Source organism: Pelodiscus sinensis, chromosome 1 (genome assembly GCF_052426305.1).
Source record: "Pelodiscus sinensis isolate ZL-2025 chromosome 1, ASM5242630v1, whole genome shotgun sequence".
NCBI lineage: Eukaryota > Metazoa > Chordata > Testudines > Trionychidae > Pelodiscus > Pelodiscus sinensis.
This window is the reverse complement of record NC_143052.1, coordinates 221,522,643-221,535,725: the sequence shown is the minus strand read 5'-3', so window position 1 is coordinate 221,535,725 and position 13,083 is coordinate 221,522,643. Positions and strand designations below refer to the sequence as shown.

Here is a 13,083-nt window from a genome sequence, read left to right as displayed (position 1 = left end):
GAAAGAGAAGGCACAGAGTGTGTTAGGAAAAAAGGTGCCTGTGTTGAGATATATGGCGTTGTAAGTTGGTGACTATTACAAAAAATATTCCAAAACACACCATGCCACTGCCTGCACTCATTTACTTCCCCTCTGGAGAGAATGAAAGAACAAATGCATGACAGATGTTAGATATGTTACTTAATGCACTGTTGGAAGGGGCTTAAATACTAAGGTGATGTGTGCAGCATAAGAACCTATTTAGAATGGAATGGAGATTAAATGACTTGTCCAAGGACACAGTACAAGTCTTTGGCAGAGCAAGCAATTGAACCCATGCCTTGTTACGCAATCCAGTGTCCTGAGCACAAGGGAAGACTATAGTTTCTGTCCATAGGCAGTTCATAGATTCATAGCATTTAAGGCCAAAAGGGATCATTATAACATCTAATGCAGTTGGGTCACAGACCCACCCATGTAAGCTGCTGGTGGGCTGTGAGACATTTTGTTTATCGAAGCGTCCATAGGCACGGAGCCTTGCAGCTCCCAGTGGAGCTGCTGAAGTCCTTAATACCAAGAACACAGGATCCTCCCTCCTCCTGGGCTGTGTGTTTCTCTCAACCAGTACTACTACTAACATCTTGAATTCTATTCCCTTGATATGGCACCTGATCCTGCAGTAATATTGTCCATGAAAACATTACCACTAACAGCAAAGCTGCAGGATCAGTCTTTTGCTTTCCAGGAGTCCACTGAATCTTCTCCATAAGATTCCTATAATGCATTACTACATATCCAATTTCACTGCATCTACTTTACTGCAAATACATTGCAGTTCGAACTGCAATGATCAAAATACAAAACCAAACCATTATCTTGGGATTAGCACTTTGATTTTTTTTTATTCGGGTATCCATAAATAAGATGCAGGAAAAGGGTTAATATAACTTGGGTACATGAATTATTTATAGAACTAAAGAGAGATGAAGGTCTCTGGCCGTCTGCTAATATCCTTGAATTATGACTGTTCTACTTGCTCTCACATCAAAAAATAAATAGCCTCTTGACTTTTTATAGAACTGGCAACATTTGGATCCCAAATGGAATTGGTAATATGGCTGAGGTGTTACAACAATAACCCTTCTTTTCCAGCAAAAGCTCGGATGTGCATTTATCAATATGTGTTGCTGACAATATTAATCTGTAAGACCAATCCAGTATAGACAAACCCCCTTGGAATCTGCAAAACACTACATGGGCTCAGATGGGGTAGGCAAAATCAGTCCTGGGGAGCGGATCCAGCCCACCCAGCTGATTAGCAGAGCATGAATACTTACAGCCAGTGATGTGTTCAGCTGCCCCTCCCCCCACCTTGCTCAGTCCTGCAGTCAAGCTTCTCCCAGGATTTTCCTGCTAGCTGTGCGAAGGAGGGGGTAGGTTGGAAGGGAGAGGGGAGAGGTATTCCTCTGCCCAGTATCCCATCTCTGCAGAGCAGGGGTTAGGGAGAGGGAGACACAGTCAGCGGAGCTGCTCCAATCTGAAATGTGGATGATAAGTGACCCGGAGGAGTGGGGAGTGGGGAGACAACAGAGCAGGACAGATTTCCCTTAAAGAGACTGTATGGCTTCTCTCAGAAACTTTCCCAGCAGCAGCCAGCACACACATTCTCTGTATCACTGTCTCACACCCCAGTCTGTGCCATCCTGTCTCTGTGCCACACACACTGTCACTGTCACGTGCACACTGCCGCGCACACACAATCTGTGTCACAAAGCCTGTTTCTCACACTCAAAGTTTTTCTCTTTCACACTCTCTTTGTCTTTCTCTGGGTACGTCTAGACTGCAAGCTTCTTTCGAAAGAGAGCATCCAGACCTCAAAACCGGATTGGAAAAGCGATCTGCTTTTTCAAAAGAGGACATCCAGACTGCATTGACGCTCTCTCGAAAGAAAGCCCTGATTGCTATTCACAGAATGTCCACCAGGGCACCAGTGGTTTTTTTGATTGCCTTTTCTTTCGAAAAATGTCCTTGTTCTGCGTCCACACATGCTTTTTTTCGAAAGAGCTCTTTCGAAAAAGGCGTTCTTCCTCATAATTTGAGGTTTGCAATGTCAGAAAAAAAACCTGCATTCTTTCAATTTAATTTCAAAAGCACACAATTGCAGTGTGGACACAGGTAAAGTTCTTTAAAAAAGAAGGGCATTTGTTTTTCGAAAAAAACAATGTAGTCTAGACACTCTCTGTAGCCTGTAGCCTCACTCCTTCTGCCTGAAGCCCCTCCTCTTCTGGAGACCCAGAGCCGGCCCACAACCATGTACCAAAATTCATGAAGTAACTCTCCTGCGAAAATTATTGCCCACCCTTGGGCTAGGGGATCCACCCTATCAAGTCTATTGCCTTGAATAGCAGCAATAACAACAACAATAACAATACTTAATACCTAATCCTATATAACAAAAGTGAAAAGATGAATGGCCTTTAAATGGTTCTGTTGCTTTGCTGATGGTATATTTGAGAAAGCTATTGATAAAAGCAGGCAATGATACAGTGCACCAACATTTGTAAGAAACCTTAGTTTGACAAATTTATGAGTATAATAAGAATGGAGAGCAATAAATATGTAGTCACACAACAAGGAATGTTAAAATGCGGTTAATTGACTAGTTGAGTAGTCAATGGAATTTCCATCAACTAGTCGATAGGCAGTTCCGCATTCCTCCTTTGAAATGTACAAGAGCCCCAGCAGGGGCTCTTGTACATTTCAAAGGAGGAATGCAGAACTCTGCATACAACCCAGGGATGGCTGCATGTGGGTGCCTGCTTTGAAATGTACAACAATGTTCTTATGTCCCCAGCGGGAGCTCTTGAGCATTTCAAAACCATGGATCCCGGGAGTTCTAGGGAAATGCCACACGGAGCCCAGGATCAGCTAGGGAGACCCCAGCTGATCCCGAGCTCCACAGCTTGCCCCTTTGAAATGTGGAGGCGGCGTTCTACAGGGGCAGCGCCACATAGCTGAGCCAGGGAATGAATACATTATTTTATAAATTGATCGAGAAATTAAACATTTCCTTAAAAATGTGGTGAATGTGTGGTTCTATGAGCTATTGGCAGTCTTTGGAGAGGAATATAACTCAGAAAGACATTCAAGTCATTTCACCTTGATACATTTTATTGTTTTATTAGAAAGAATATGGGACATAAGCTGGGCAGAAGAGATGTGGGTGAAATGTATGTTGGGGGCGAAATCAGGTAAGTTAGGCACATGGAGGCTGTCCCAGAGGGGAGATCTGAAATAAGGCTCCCCAGGAAGAACACAAAGTCTCTTCAGGAAACAGGCTCTTGTGGATATAAAAACTGTGGCGCACCTCTCATGTTTGATTCCATAAAGATTTCCAACCTGACCTTCCCAGAAAGACTGGGGAAGAGATGCTGTGGTTTACTAAGCTATTTTTCTCCCACTTATATGGCACAAAGTAAACTTAAATGTTCTGGAAATTACCAGCATAGGGAAAAACTCTGCTTGGAGTAGGGTGAAATGAATTGTCTGCATTCTATTCAGCTGCAAGTAGACTTGGACAGGTGCCCAATGAAATGGCAGAATTTTGAACTCCAGTCCAGGTTATCTTGAGGCTTCTGTTAGCTTCCTGAATTCCTACACCCTGCCTCATATTCAGACATGTAACAATTGAACAGCATGAGTCCTTGTGTGTCTTGTTTTTATACCTTTTTCTATCACAACTGTATTCCCACATAGTTCAAATAAGCCTCCCACCTCGGAGGTTGATTAAAAAAGGTTGATAAACTGGAGAAGGCCAAGAGGAAAACTGTCAAATGCTCCTCCTTTGAGGTCATGCAACCCGGTCTGACTGGGTCTCTCTGCCTCTCATTCCAGACTTATCAACTGTCGGATGTGGTGATCTCAATGGTAACTCAACCCCCCAGACTCTCGACAGCAGCCTGCGAGGAGCAGCATTCAGCAGCTCAAAGGTTTCACGACCAGGTAATCCAAAGCAGTTCCAGAAATGGACTTACCTTGAGAATGTGATTCCCCCTCCCCCGTTCAGATGTTTCTCTGCTGGCCTAAATCTTTCACATAGAGTAGGAAGACAACAAGATAACACCTGCATTTTTTAGAAATAGTTCCATTGTTAAGTCTCCACTTGCACCATCACTCAAAACTGAAGCAGTCCAAACCCCCTCAGTCTTATTTGATAAAAGATCTATAAATATCATTAGTCATTTTCTTGAAATTCCTTTTTATAAACTTCTCCAAATGATAAAAATTGCCAGAAAATAAAAGGGGGCAAAAAAGGAAGCGATCACTGATAAGTGGATTCTGTGTTAGCTAACTGCTCTGGAATAATCTTTGCTATAGAAAGAATCTACTCTCAGATACCCTCTGTTAAAAAGTGTATTAATTTTCTTACAATTTTTTAGAACCGTCTACCCATTTACATTAGGCTAGAGACTTTACAAAATTATTGGCAAAAATGTTTTCCTTTCTGCATGAGATCTGTCTGAATGTGTTCTGGAGAATTTCCAGTTTGCTGGGTATAGTATCAAAATGTTTGCACAATGCTTTCCAAGAGGTCATACATCTGCCTGTGGGGTTGGGAGTTATGCTAACTACAGCCTTCAGGGCACTTTGTCAATGATCTGGTGTAGAATTCTTGGTTATATTTTGGCTCTTCTTCTATACTGATAGAATCCCACGAGGGAACACGTAGATCAAGGCCTTAAAGATACATTTGGAGAAAAGGCCTGCATAACTTTATTAAAAGGGAAGATCAAGATCTTTACATACAACGCTAATCCTTACCACAAACACGTTGGCTCACTCTTTTTACAGAAGCAAAGGATTAGCTATCCTATGCAGCACAGTGGTTCATACATTCGGGGAATTCTAACTAGCTCTCAAGCAACTCTTTATTAAGCATCAGCTGGTTACTTTTCAACATCAGTGTTGCTGGCTCATCATCTCTAGCTTCTGGGGAACACCGTGATTGTAGCTATTTTATAAACTTTCTGAAACATCCCCTTTATTCTGAGATAGCTTATTCTGTTTTCACCATTGTCCAGAGATTTTTTTTTTCCCCGTTTTTTTTCCTCTCTTTTTTTCCCCTTGGGGTATTGCACTCAACATGAGGTAAATCTATTTTGGATTTCAATGTCATGGATAAGACTAATTAGTCATTATCTTAGAAGTTCGTAGTTGCCCAGGAACCAGAGATCAAAACCCAATCACATTCAATATGGGCACACAGTGGATAATATATACGCTTGATTCTTCAAAAGGGTTAATTTCCCAAACATGAGAGAAATCATGAGTTAAATACACTGAGAAGAAAAATCTGAACAGAAAAATGTGAATTAAAATAAAATTCTTTAAAAGTAGTTTAAAGGTCAAAAAGCAATAATTCCCAAATTCAAGAAAGAGAAAAGTTTGGATAAAAGCCCATTCTGGTTAAGTTGAGTAAAGGCAGCAATTAGAAAAATTACATATAACGAATGGAAAAAAGAAGGAAATAGATATAACTGTATATAAATTATAAGTTATAAAATACAGAATATTGAAAAAGAAACTAAGGACATCAGAAAAAAATCCATGACTGCCAGGTCTAGGGACAATAAAGAATTAAAGAATTAAGTAAATTTTGAACAAAATCATAGAAAAGATTAATGGGCCTAGTTAGAAATGGTAAAATTGTTAATGATGCAAAAGTGCATCAATAAGTATGATAAAAATTATCACCTATAGCTTTTAGAAGCTAATGATATTTTTTTTTTACTGGTCTTGTGAAACCTGCTGCATATGTTTGCCCAGTTTAAGTCCTTCACTGCACAATTATTCTTTCCACATATTATAGACAGATGTTTATGGAATAACTGATTTTGATCTCTGGCTTGACTTGCTGGTCTTTTACTGCATCTTACCCATACCCCTCCTAGGCTGCATCTAGACTGGCAAGATTTTGCGCAAAAGCAGTTGCTTTTGCGCAAAAACTCGCAACCAGTGTAAACAGGCAGCAAGATTTTACGCAAGAACACTGACTTTGTACTGTACAAAATCAGTGGTTCTTGCGCAAATACTCCGACACTCCCACTCAGGGATAAGCCCTCTTGCGCAAGTATTCTTGTGCAAGAGAGCCAGTGTAGACAGCCAAGTTAATTTCTTGCGCAAGAAAGCCTGATGGCTAAAATGGCCATAGGAGCTTTCTTGCGCAAGAGAACATCTACACTGGCATGGATGCTTTTGCGCAAAAGATGTCTTTTGCACAAAAGCATCCATGCCAGTGTAGACACTGTCTTGGGCAAATACTTTTAACGGAAAAACTTTTCCGTTAAAAGTATTTGCACAAAATCTTGCCAGTCTAGACGCAGCCCTAGTATATAGACCCATATGCATTCAAGATCCTGGGTTCTGAATTATCAATAAATCTAATACAGATAATTATGTGTTAGTATAAAATGCTACCTCTGCCTCTCTTCCCCACTCTAAATGCCCCCCCAAAAACCCTCCTTCCTAAATAAATTATATCTGATGTGTGGTGCGGTGGATCCCCACCTCATTCGAGATGGGGCTAAAGGCCCAGACCCATAACAGATGGATGTTTCAAGTAAGTAGGTCAGAATAAGGCTTGCAGGAAGTGGCATAACAAATATAAGATGATGTGCTCAATTCTTAAAACGTCAAACAGTACTCACAAATTCCCACTTCTCTAGATTATTATTTAATTTTAACATATTATCTTGATACCTTAATGCTGATACATATGTTCTTTTTAGAGGTAGTAACTAATAAAGATTTTACAATGATGTCAGTTAATACTAGATTTTTGTTGTTGTTTCTTAAATACTGTTAGAATGTTGCATATGAGTTTAATAGCAAAAATATGTAACACAGTAAAATTATGTTCATTCATGGACTTAAGTTATGCTCACCAGTATATATAAACAGAGAAAGAGAGAAGGAGTGTAAATATTTTGATACATTTTCAGCTGTCTTTTCTGTTTGCTTTGAGATTAATGAAGAAAATAGTTCATTGTAGGTCAGAGTTAAGGTTGTTCTAATGACATGTGCATGTCTGTGTACTTGGTAAAAAAGGTTATGTTATACAGGTGGTTAAGATTTATCATGCAATTAACTATTGTCTTGTTTTTAAGTGTTTCAGTTTTGTAAGTTATGTGACAATGTTAATGCACTGCTGTTACTTAGGAATCTCACTTTTTAAAAACAAAGAATAATAAGGTTTGTTGTTGGCTTGTTTGTTTTATTTATTTGGAACATTACCTTTGCTATGGTTTGGCAGCGAGGGAAGCAGTTGTCCAAAATCATAGAGACAACTTGATTTAATAGTCCAGTCATTCATGTCTGTATAAACATGAAGAAATACAAATCGTCAATTTACTCATTTGCAATAATGATAATACATACATTCATTATGAATGTAGTACCTTTATAGCTAACAAACCATTCATAAACTGTTTTTGATTTCTGAAAATGTATTTGTCAGTGAGTTTCAATAAATAATTTAAATCCTATGGGACAGTTCATGAACTATGCACTTCGGCTACCAAATATTCATTATTCATTATGGCTGTGTCTACACTGGCACCCTTTTCCGTAAAAGGGATGCTAATGAGACACTTCGGAATTGCAAATTCTGCGGGGGATTTAAATATCCCCCGTGGCATTTGCATGAACATGGCTGCCGCTTTTTTTCGGCTCGGGGTTTTGCCGGAGAAAAGCGCCAGTCTAGACGAGATCTTGTGGAAAATAAACCCTTTTCCGGAAGATCCCTTATTCCTACTTGAAAGTAAATAATGTAATAATACAGATCTCTTGAAAGTAGGAATAAAGGATCTTCCAGAAAAGGGTTTATTTTCTGCAAGATCCCGTCTAGACTGGCGCTTTTCTCCGGCAAAACCCTGAGCCGGAAAAAAGCGGCAGCCATGTTCATGCAAATGCCGCGGGGGATATTTAAATCCCCCGCGGAATTTGCAATTCCGAAGTGTCTCATTAGCATCCCTTTTACGGAAAAGGGTGCCAGTGTAGACACAGCCTATATGTGTTACTCACGTAAGTCACATTACATTGTTTCCGTTCTCTGGCTGGAAAATAATTAACTGCTTGTGTGAACTTTTGGAAAAAAAAACAAAAAAACATTAAAAATAGGTACTGTTTAACTTTCATCATTTTCAATTATTTCAGAAGTATATCCTGTGACACTCCATCTATTAATACTTCTCATGCAACCCCATGGCCAAAAACTTGTTGAAAGATGTTTATTCATGAAGTATTAATGAATCAATATTTTCTTCAAGCACCCAACTACCTACCATAAAAAGATAATTGGTTAGAATTTGAACATTTCTATTAGACAAACTTTTTTTTATTCCTGTGAATTGCACTGAAGAGATAGGAAAAAAAAAGAAAGAAATCCTATTATTCCTATTGCCAACATCTTACTTCATTTTTATCATTCATCTTGGGTTATAAGGTGTTTTTTCTTAAAGCCCCACGTACTGGAATCAAGTTATTACCTGACAGTCTCAATTTTAATTAAAATTTAAAAGTAATTATGGAGAAAAGTTTGAAAATACAGAGATCTGTATTACTGCATTATTTTTAGAAAGTTCATGATGTTTAAAGCTAAGCTCATGATGGGGGAATGGCTCGTGATTTTTGAACACTGTGACTTAGCAATACTGTTTCTTACACTCTATTTGATTTGTAGGGCTCATCAGAATCCAGAATTCAACATACCAATCACTTGTGAGTTGTGAAATAATTTGTTAACCTCAGACCAAGATTGAGGCACAGATACTATAGGCCTATGCTTAGGATCTCAACACCGCAGACCAGGGAAGATCTGCCCCACCCAGTCAGAGGCTCAGGCTCTGTGGGCAAAGCTGACTGACTGGTCGGGGCTGATTAATCACCTGTGCTGCTGTGCACCTTAGAGGGAACACTGGATGAGAGTCTTTGCTGGGCCTTGGGGGAAGCCTGCTCTGGTCCCCTGGGATGGGTTTGGCCACAGTTCAGTGTTCCTGGCCAATGGGAGTGCAAGAGGAGGGTCTGCAGAGATGTGCTGGCCCCTACTTCCCACAGCTCCAATTGGCCGGGAACAGAGAACCATGGATATTGGGAGCTGCAAGAGACAGTCCCTGCAGATGGTCAATGTCAGCAAAATGTCTCATGGCCCGCAGTCAAGATTATTCTGGTGGGCTACATGTAGCCCCCATGGGCTGTGTGGTGCCCATCTCTCTATACAGTGTTCCATAGATATCTTAGAACCTGACTACACAGCCCTGAAGTTTGGACTACAAAGGTGTGTGTGAAAGTGCTGCTCTGTAATTCTCCCATGTGGATTTTGCTAAAAGAGACCTAGTTTTCATTAACTTAGTCCTGTCTAAGAGGATGTCATTTACACAAATTATTCTTTAGTTCGTCTGCAGTGACCTCCAGGAGGAGCAACAGAGCAGCCGGCAAATATGCATTCATTTCAAACACCCTTATTCTGAACTATGCTGTCCTGTAAACCTAGCCTTTGTTAAAGGTTTTCCTTCCTAAATTCAAGCTAAAAAATTTCATGTGAGTGCACTGCATTATTTATCTTTTGAACAGAGATCAGGATGGGAATTGAAAACAATCACTCAACGGCGTGAGAGTGGCAATATAAATATTTTGATCAGAGGTTATTAAAACCACAGTTTAAAATGGATTTTCCTTTTGACATTTTAAAGGTCTTTTTTGGTTTCCAATTAGGACTGCTTTGAGTTCCTCTCTCTTCCTTTCCCAGACTTGATTATTCCGTGGATTATATTTTCTCTATTGCGTTTTTGAATTTGATTAGTCATGTTCATCTGTCTTTACATAATATGTTTTGTAAACTGACCTGATTTGCAGAACTATTAAGGGGAGGGGACCAGGAAAGAGAACAGGAAGGCAAAAGAGTGTATGATCTAAATGTAAGGGTCTGAAATATGGATTCTGTTAAAGAGGTACTTGTGATTGAGTAGGTGGGCCTACATATAAATTCAGTAATGTGAAAATTATGCCAGAGGAACAGACTTTCCTATGAATGAACGCTATCTCAGCTGCCTATTTTAATGGAAGAACATGATGCTGATCATACTACTACACAGTCCAAGTATGCATACATACTCTGTGTGTGAGCGTGTGTACAAATATACAGTACCTATACAGATACATAACACATTCATATAGTCTAACGAAACATGTAGATGGTATCATGAGCTTTCGTGGGCACAGCCCACTTCTTCAGATAACCGGAGTTTATCCCGTACAGACTAACTCGGCTACCCCTTGAAGCTTTCGAACATTCATATAGATTACTGTACATTAAGTAGGGACCTACCATATTCATGGCCACGTAAAATGTGTCATAAACCATGAAATCTGTTTTTGTGTATTTTTACTCTGTACTATACAGATATCATGGTGAAGATCAGCTCAAACTGGGGAGGTGGAGGTCAGCTCAAACGGTGGGGGCAGGAAGTGGGGGGGTCCTGATCCAGAAGGAGATTGTAGGGTGGTTACAAAATTGTTATAGGGAGGTTGCAGTATTACCACCCTTCTGTGCTACCTTCAGATCTGGGTATCTAGAGAGGGAGGCTGCTGGCTGAAGGCCCAGGTCTAAACACAGCAATGCAGCAATAAGGGTGGCAATTTTATACCAAACCATTCTTACTTCTAAATGCTGATGGCGGTAACACTACCTTGGGCTCCTGATCAGCCATTGGTGTTCTCTGGCTGCCCCCTACAAAAGTCTTGAAATTCCCCCAAAACCCTGTGGACGAGGATCCCTACAGTTACATCATGAAACTTCAGATGTAAATATCTGAAATCGTGAACTTTATAATTTTTAAAATCCTGTGACCATGAAATTGACCAAAAAGGATTAAAAAATGAATTTGGTAGGGCCTTACTCTTAAATCTCACTATTATAACTAATTTGATTTAAAAAAAAGGAATATAGGATGGTTTAGTTAGGGTTGGTCCTGCTTTGGAAAAGGGGCTGGATTTGATGACCTCCTGAGATCTCTTCCAGTCCTATGATTCTATGATTCTATGATTGTTTTCTTTACAGTTGCATTGCAAGTAAGGTAAAAGCCATAAATCAAACATCAGATGAAAATCCTCACAAGGTAGTTGAAGATAGTAATTATTGAATACAAGTTGATAAATGATAACACCAGAATTGTATTTTTATCTCTGAACAAAAAACCTATTACTTTTTGAATTCCTCCCTTGCACTTACATACCCAAAATCTATGTCTGGATCTTTACAATCCAAGTATACAGCTCTTGTAAAAAATATGCCACTTTAAAAAACAAAATTGTTCTATTTAACAAGCTACTTGTATCTGCACGTGAAATTATATACTTCTCTGTCCAAATTCACTGAACTTCATGATGAAGTATCCTACTCTTAAGTCTTTTATTTCATAAAGGTGATTACAGTGACTTGGTCAAGTGAAATAGTACAGGGTAGAACTGAGCGAGCTGGGCTAGCTAGTGGCAGGTTATGGTTTGGACTGGTAGGCCTGGAGAAACTGATTCCCATCACAAGAGTAACATTACATTCAGACCTCTCCTCTATAAAGAGAACCTAATTTTACATTTTCTGATTCCTTTTATGATCTCTGATTAAAAGGCGGAGGTTTAGGGTGCTGTAGCTGTTATCTACTGAGAAACAAAATGGGGGTTGAATGCAAATAATGTATTCACTGTAATAAAACACTGCATTTTTAATTTGTATCCTTAAATAATTAATGTGGTTAAAGTTTTGTTGTGGTTACTATATAGCATACAGAGTAAATTAGCAAATGTGCCAAAGCTCTGTAAACATCAATTGTATTTACAGTCTGCTTAAATCAATTTAAGTAAGCTCAGCTCAACTGGTGCATACACAAATTCAAATTAATTTCCTTTTTATCTAGTCTCCTTGCAGACCTAATAAACAGAGTAATCAATTTTATGAGCCCTCTTTTATAACAGGGCTGTGCCTCTCTGATCAAGGAAATTTAAAACAATCTTTTTCTCCCTCTAACAGTCTCATCTGTCTGGGTTTATTTAATTATTCCAATCAATCTTTTTTTAAAAAAAATCATGTGCTGAAATTTAGAGAGAAGTGTTATCGACTTTAGGTTTCAATTAAGGGTTCACATATTTAAAGGAAAATCCTGTTTTACACTGTCATAATAAAGTGTGGCTTTACAGAAGAGATGCGGAAAATTGATATCAGTATGACTTATAGATATATCCATGGGCAAGAAGCGTAGAAATTAGGGATGTCAATGTGTGGACAACAACACGATTAACCGATAAGCCTGAGTTTATTCGTTAATCTTGTTGACTACATGCACACACACGAACACCCTTCCTCCCCCCGCTGCATCTGTATCAGAGGCAGCAAGAGGAGACGGGGAGTGGGTTCCCATGAGAAATTGGTTTAAAAGCCGGCTTCCCACGAGCACTGGATCCAACTCTCCTTCTCTCCCCACTTCCCCCGGAACTGATACACGCAGGGAGGCAGTTTGTAAGCAAGCTCCTCACGTGTGGCAGCTCTGTGGACCTGCCTCTTCCTGTCTCCCCCCCCCCCCCCGCCTTGCTGCCTCCTCCCGAGGGAGACAGGGGAACAGGCAGGTGGTAATGAAGGGAGCAAAGCCAGTTCTCCTCCAGCACCAACTCCGTAGTGCAGAGGCACTTAGTGTGGGGAGTAGGTGGTGGGCTGGGGAAGCTGCCACAAAGCAGCCACTGTCCATGGGGAGCTCGGACCCCTGTGAACATGGGTTGTGCCAGCCTGCACAGCTGGTCTGCTCAGGAATCTGCTTTTTAAACTGGATCCTCTCATAGATTGGCTCCTGCCTATTACCCTGTGCTGCTGCTTCTAATACAGAGGCAGCAGTGTGGGACGGCAGGGGGTTCCTCAAGAGTGGGGCTGGCATGCATTGGCTCCTGGCCCTGCTCCTGGAGACTATCAAATAGTCATGTAACCACTGAAATGTCATGCGGTTACCCGAATTTTCAATTACACGCTATCTAACTTCCCTAACAGAAATCCACTCTGAAGAG

The 13,083-nt window shown here is 40.2% G+C and overlaps 1 protein-coding gene across 4 annotated transcripts in view; it reads left to right on the top strand.

The window, feature by feature from the left end:
- The window catches only part of TBL1X (transducin beta like 1 X-linked), a 287,997-nt gene that overhangs the window by 162,886 nt on the left and 112,028 nt on the right, over positions 1-13,083 (top strand). For 3 of the 4 annotated variants that reach the window (XM_075915224.2, XM_075915214.2, XM_075915246.2), the window contains one exon: positions 3,874-3,981. The exons of the other annotated variant lie outside the window; for it this stretch is intronic. The gene's annotated coding sequence lies outside the window, so the exon portion shown is untranslated. The remainder of the gene's footprint in view (positions 1-3,873; positions 3,982-13,083) is intronic. 4 annotated transcript variants of the gene reach the window in all.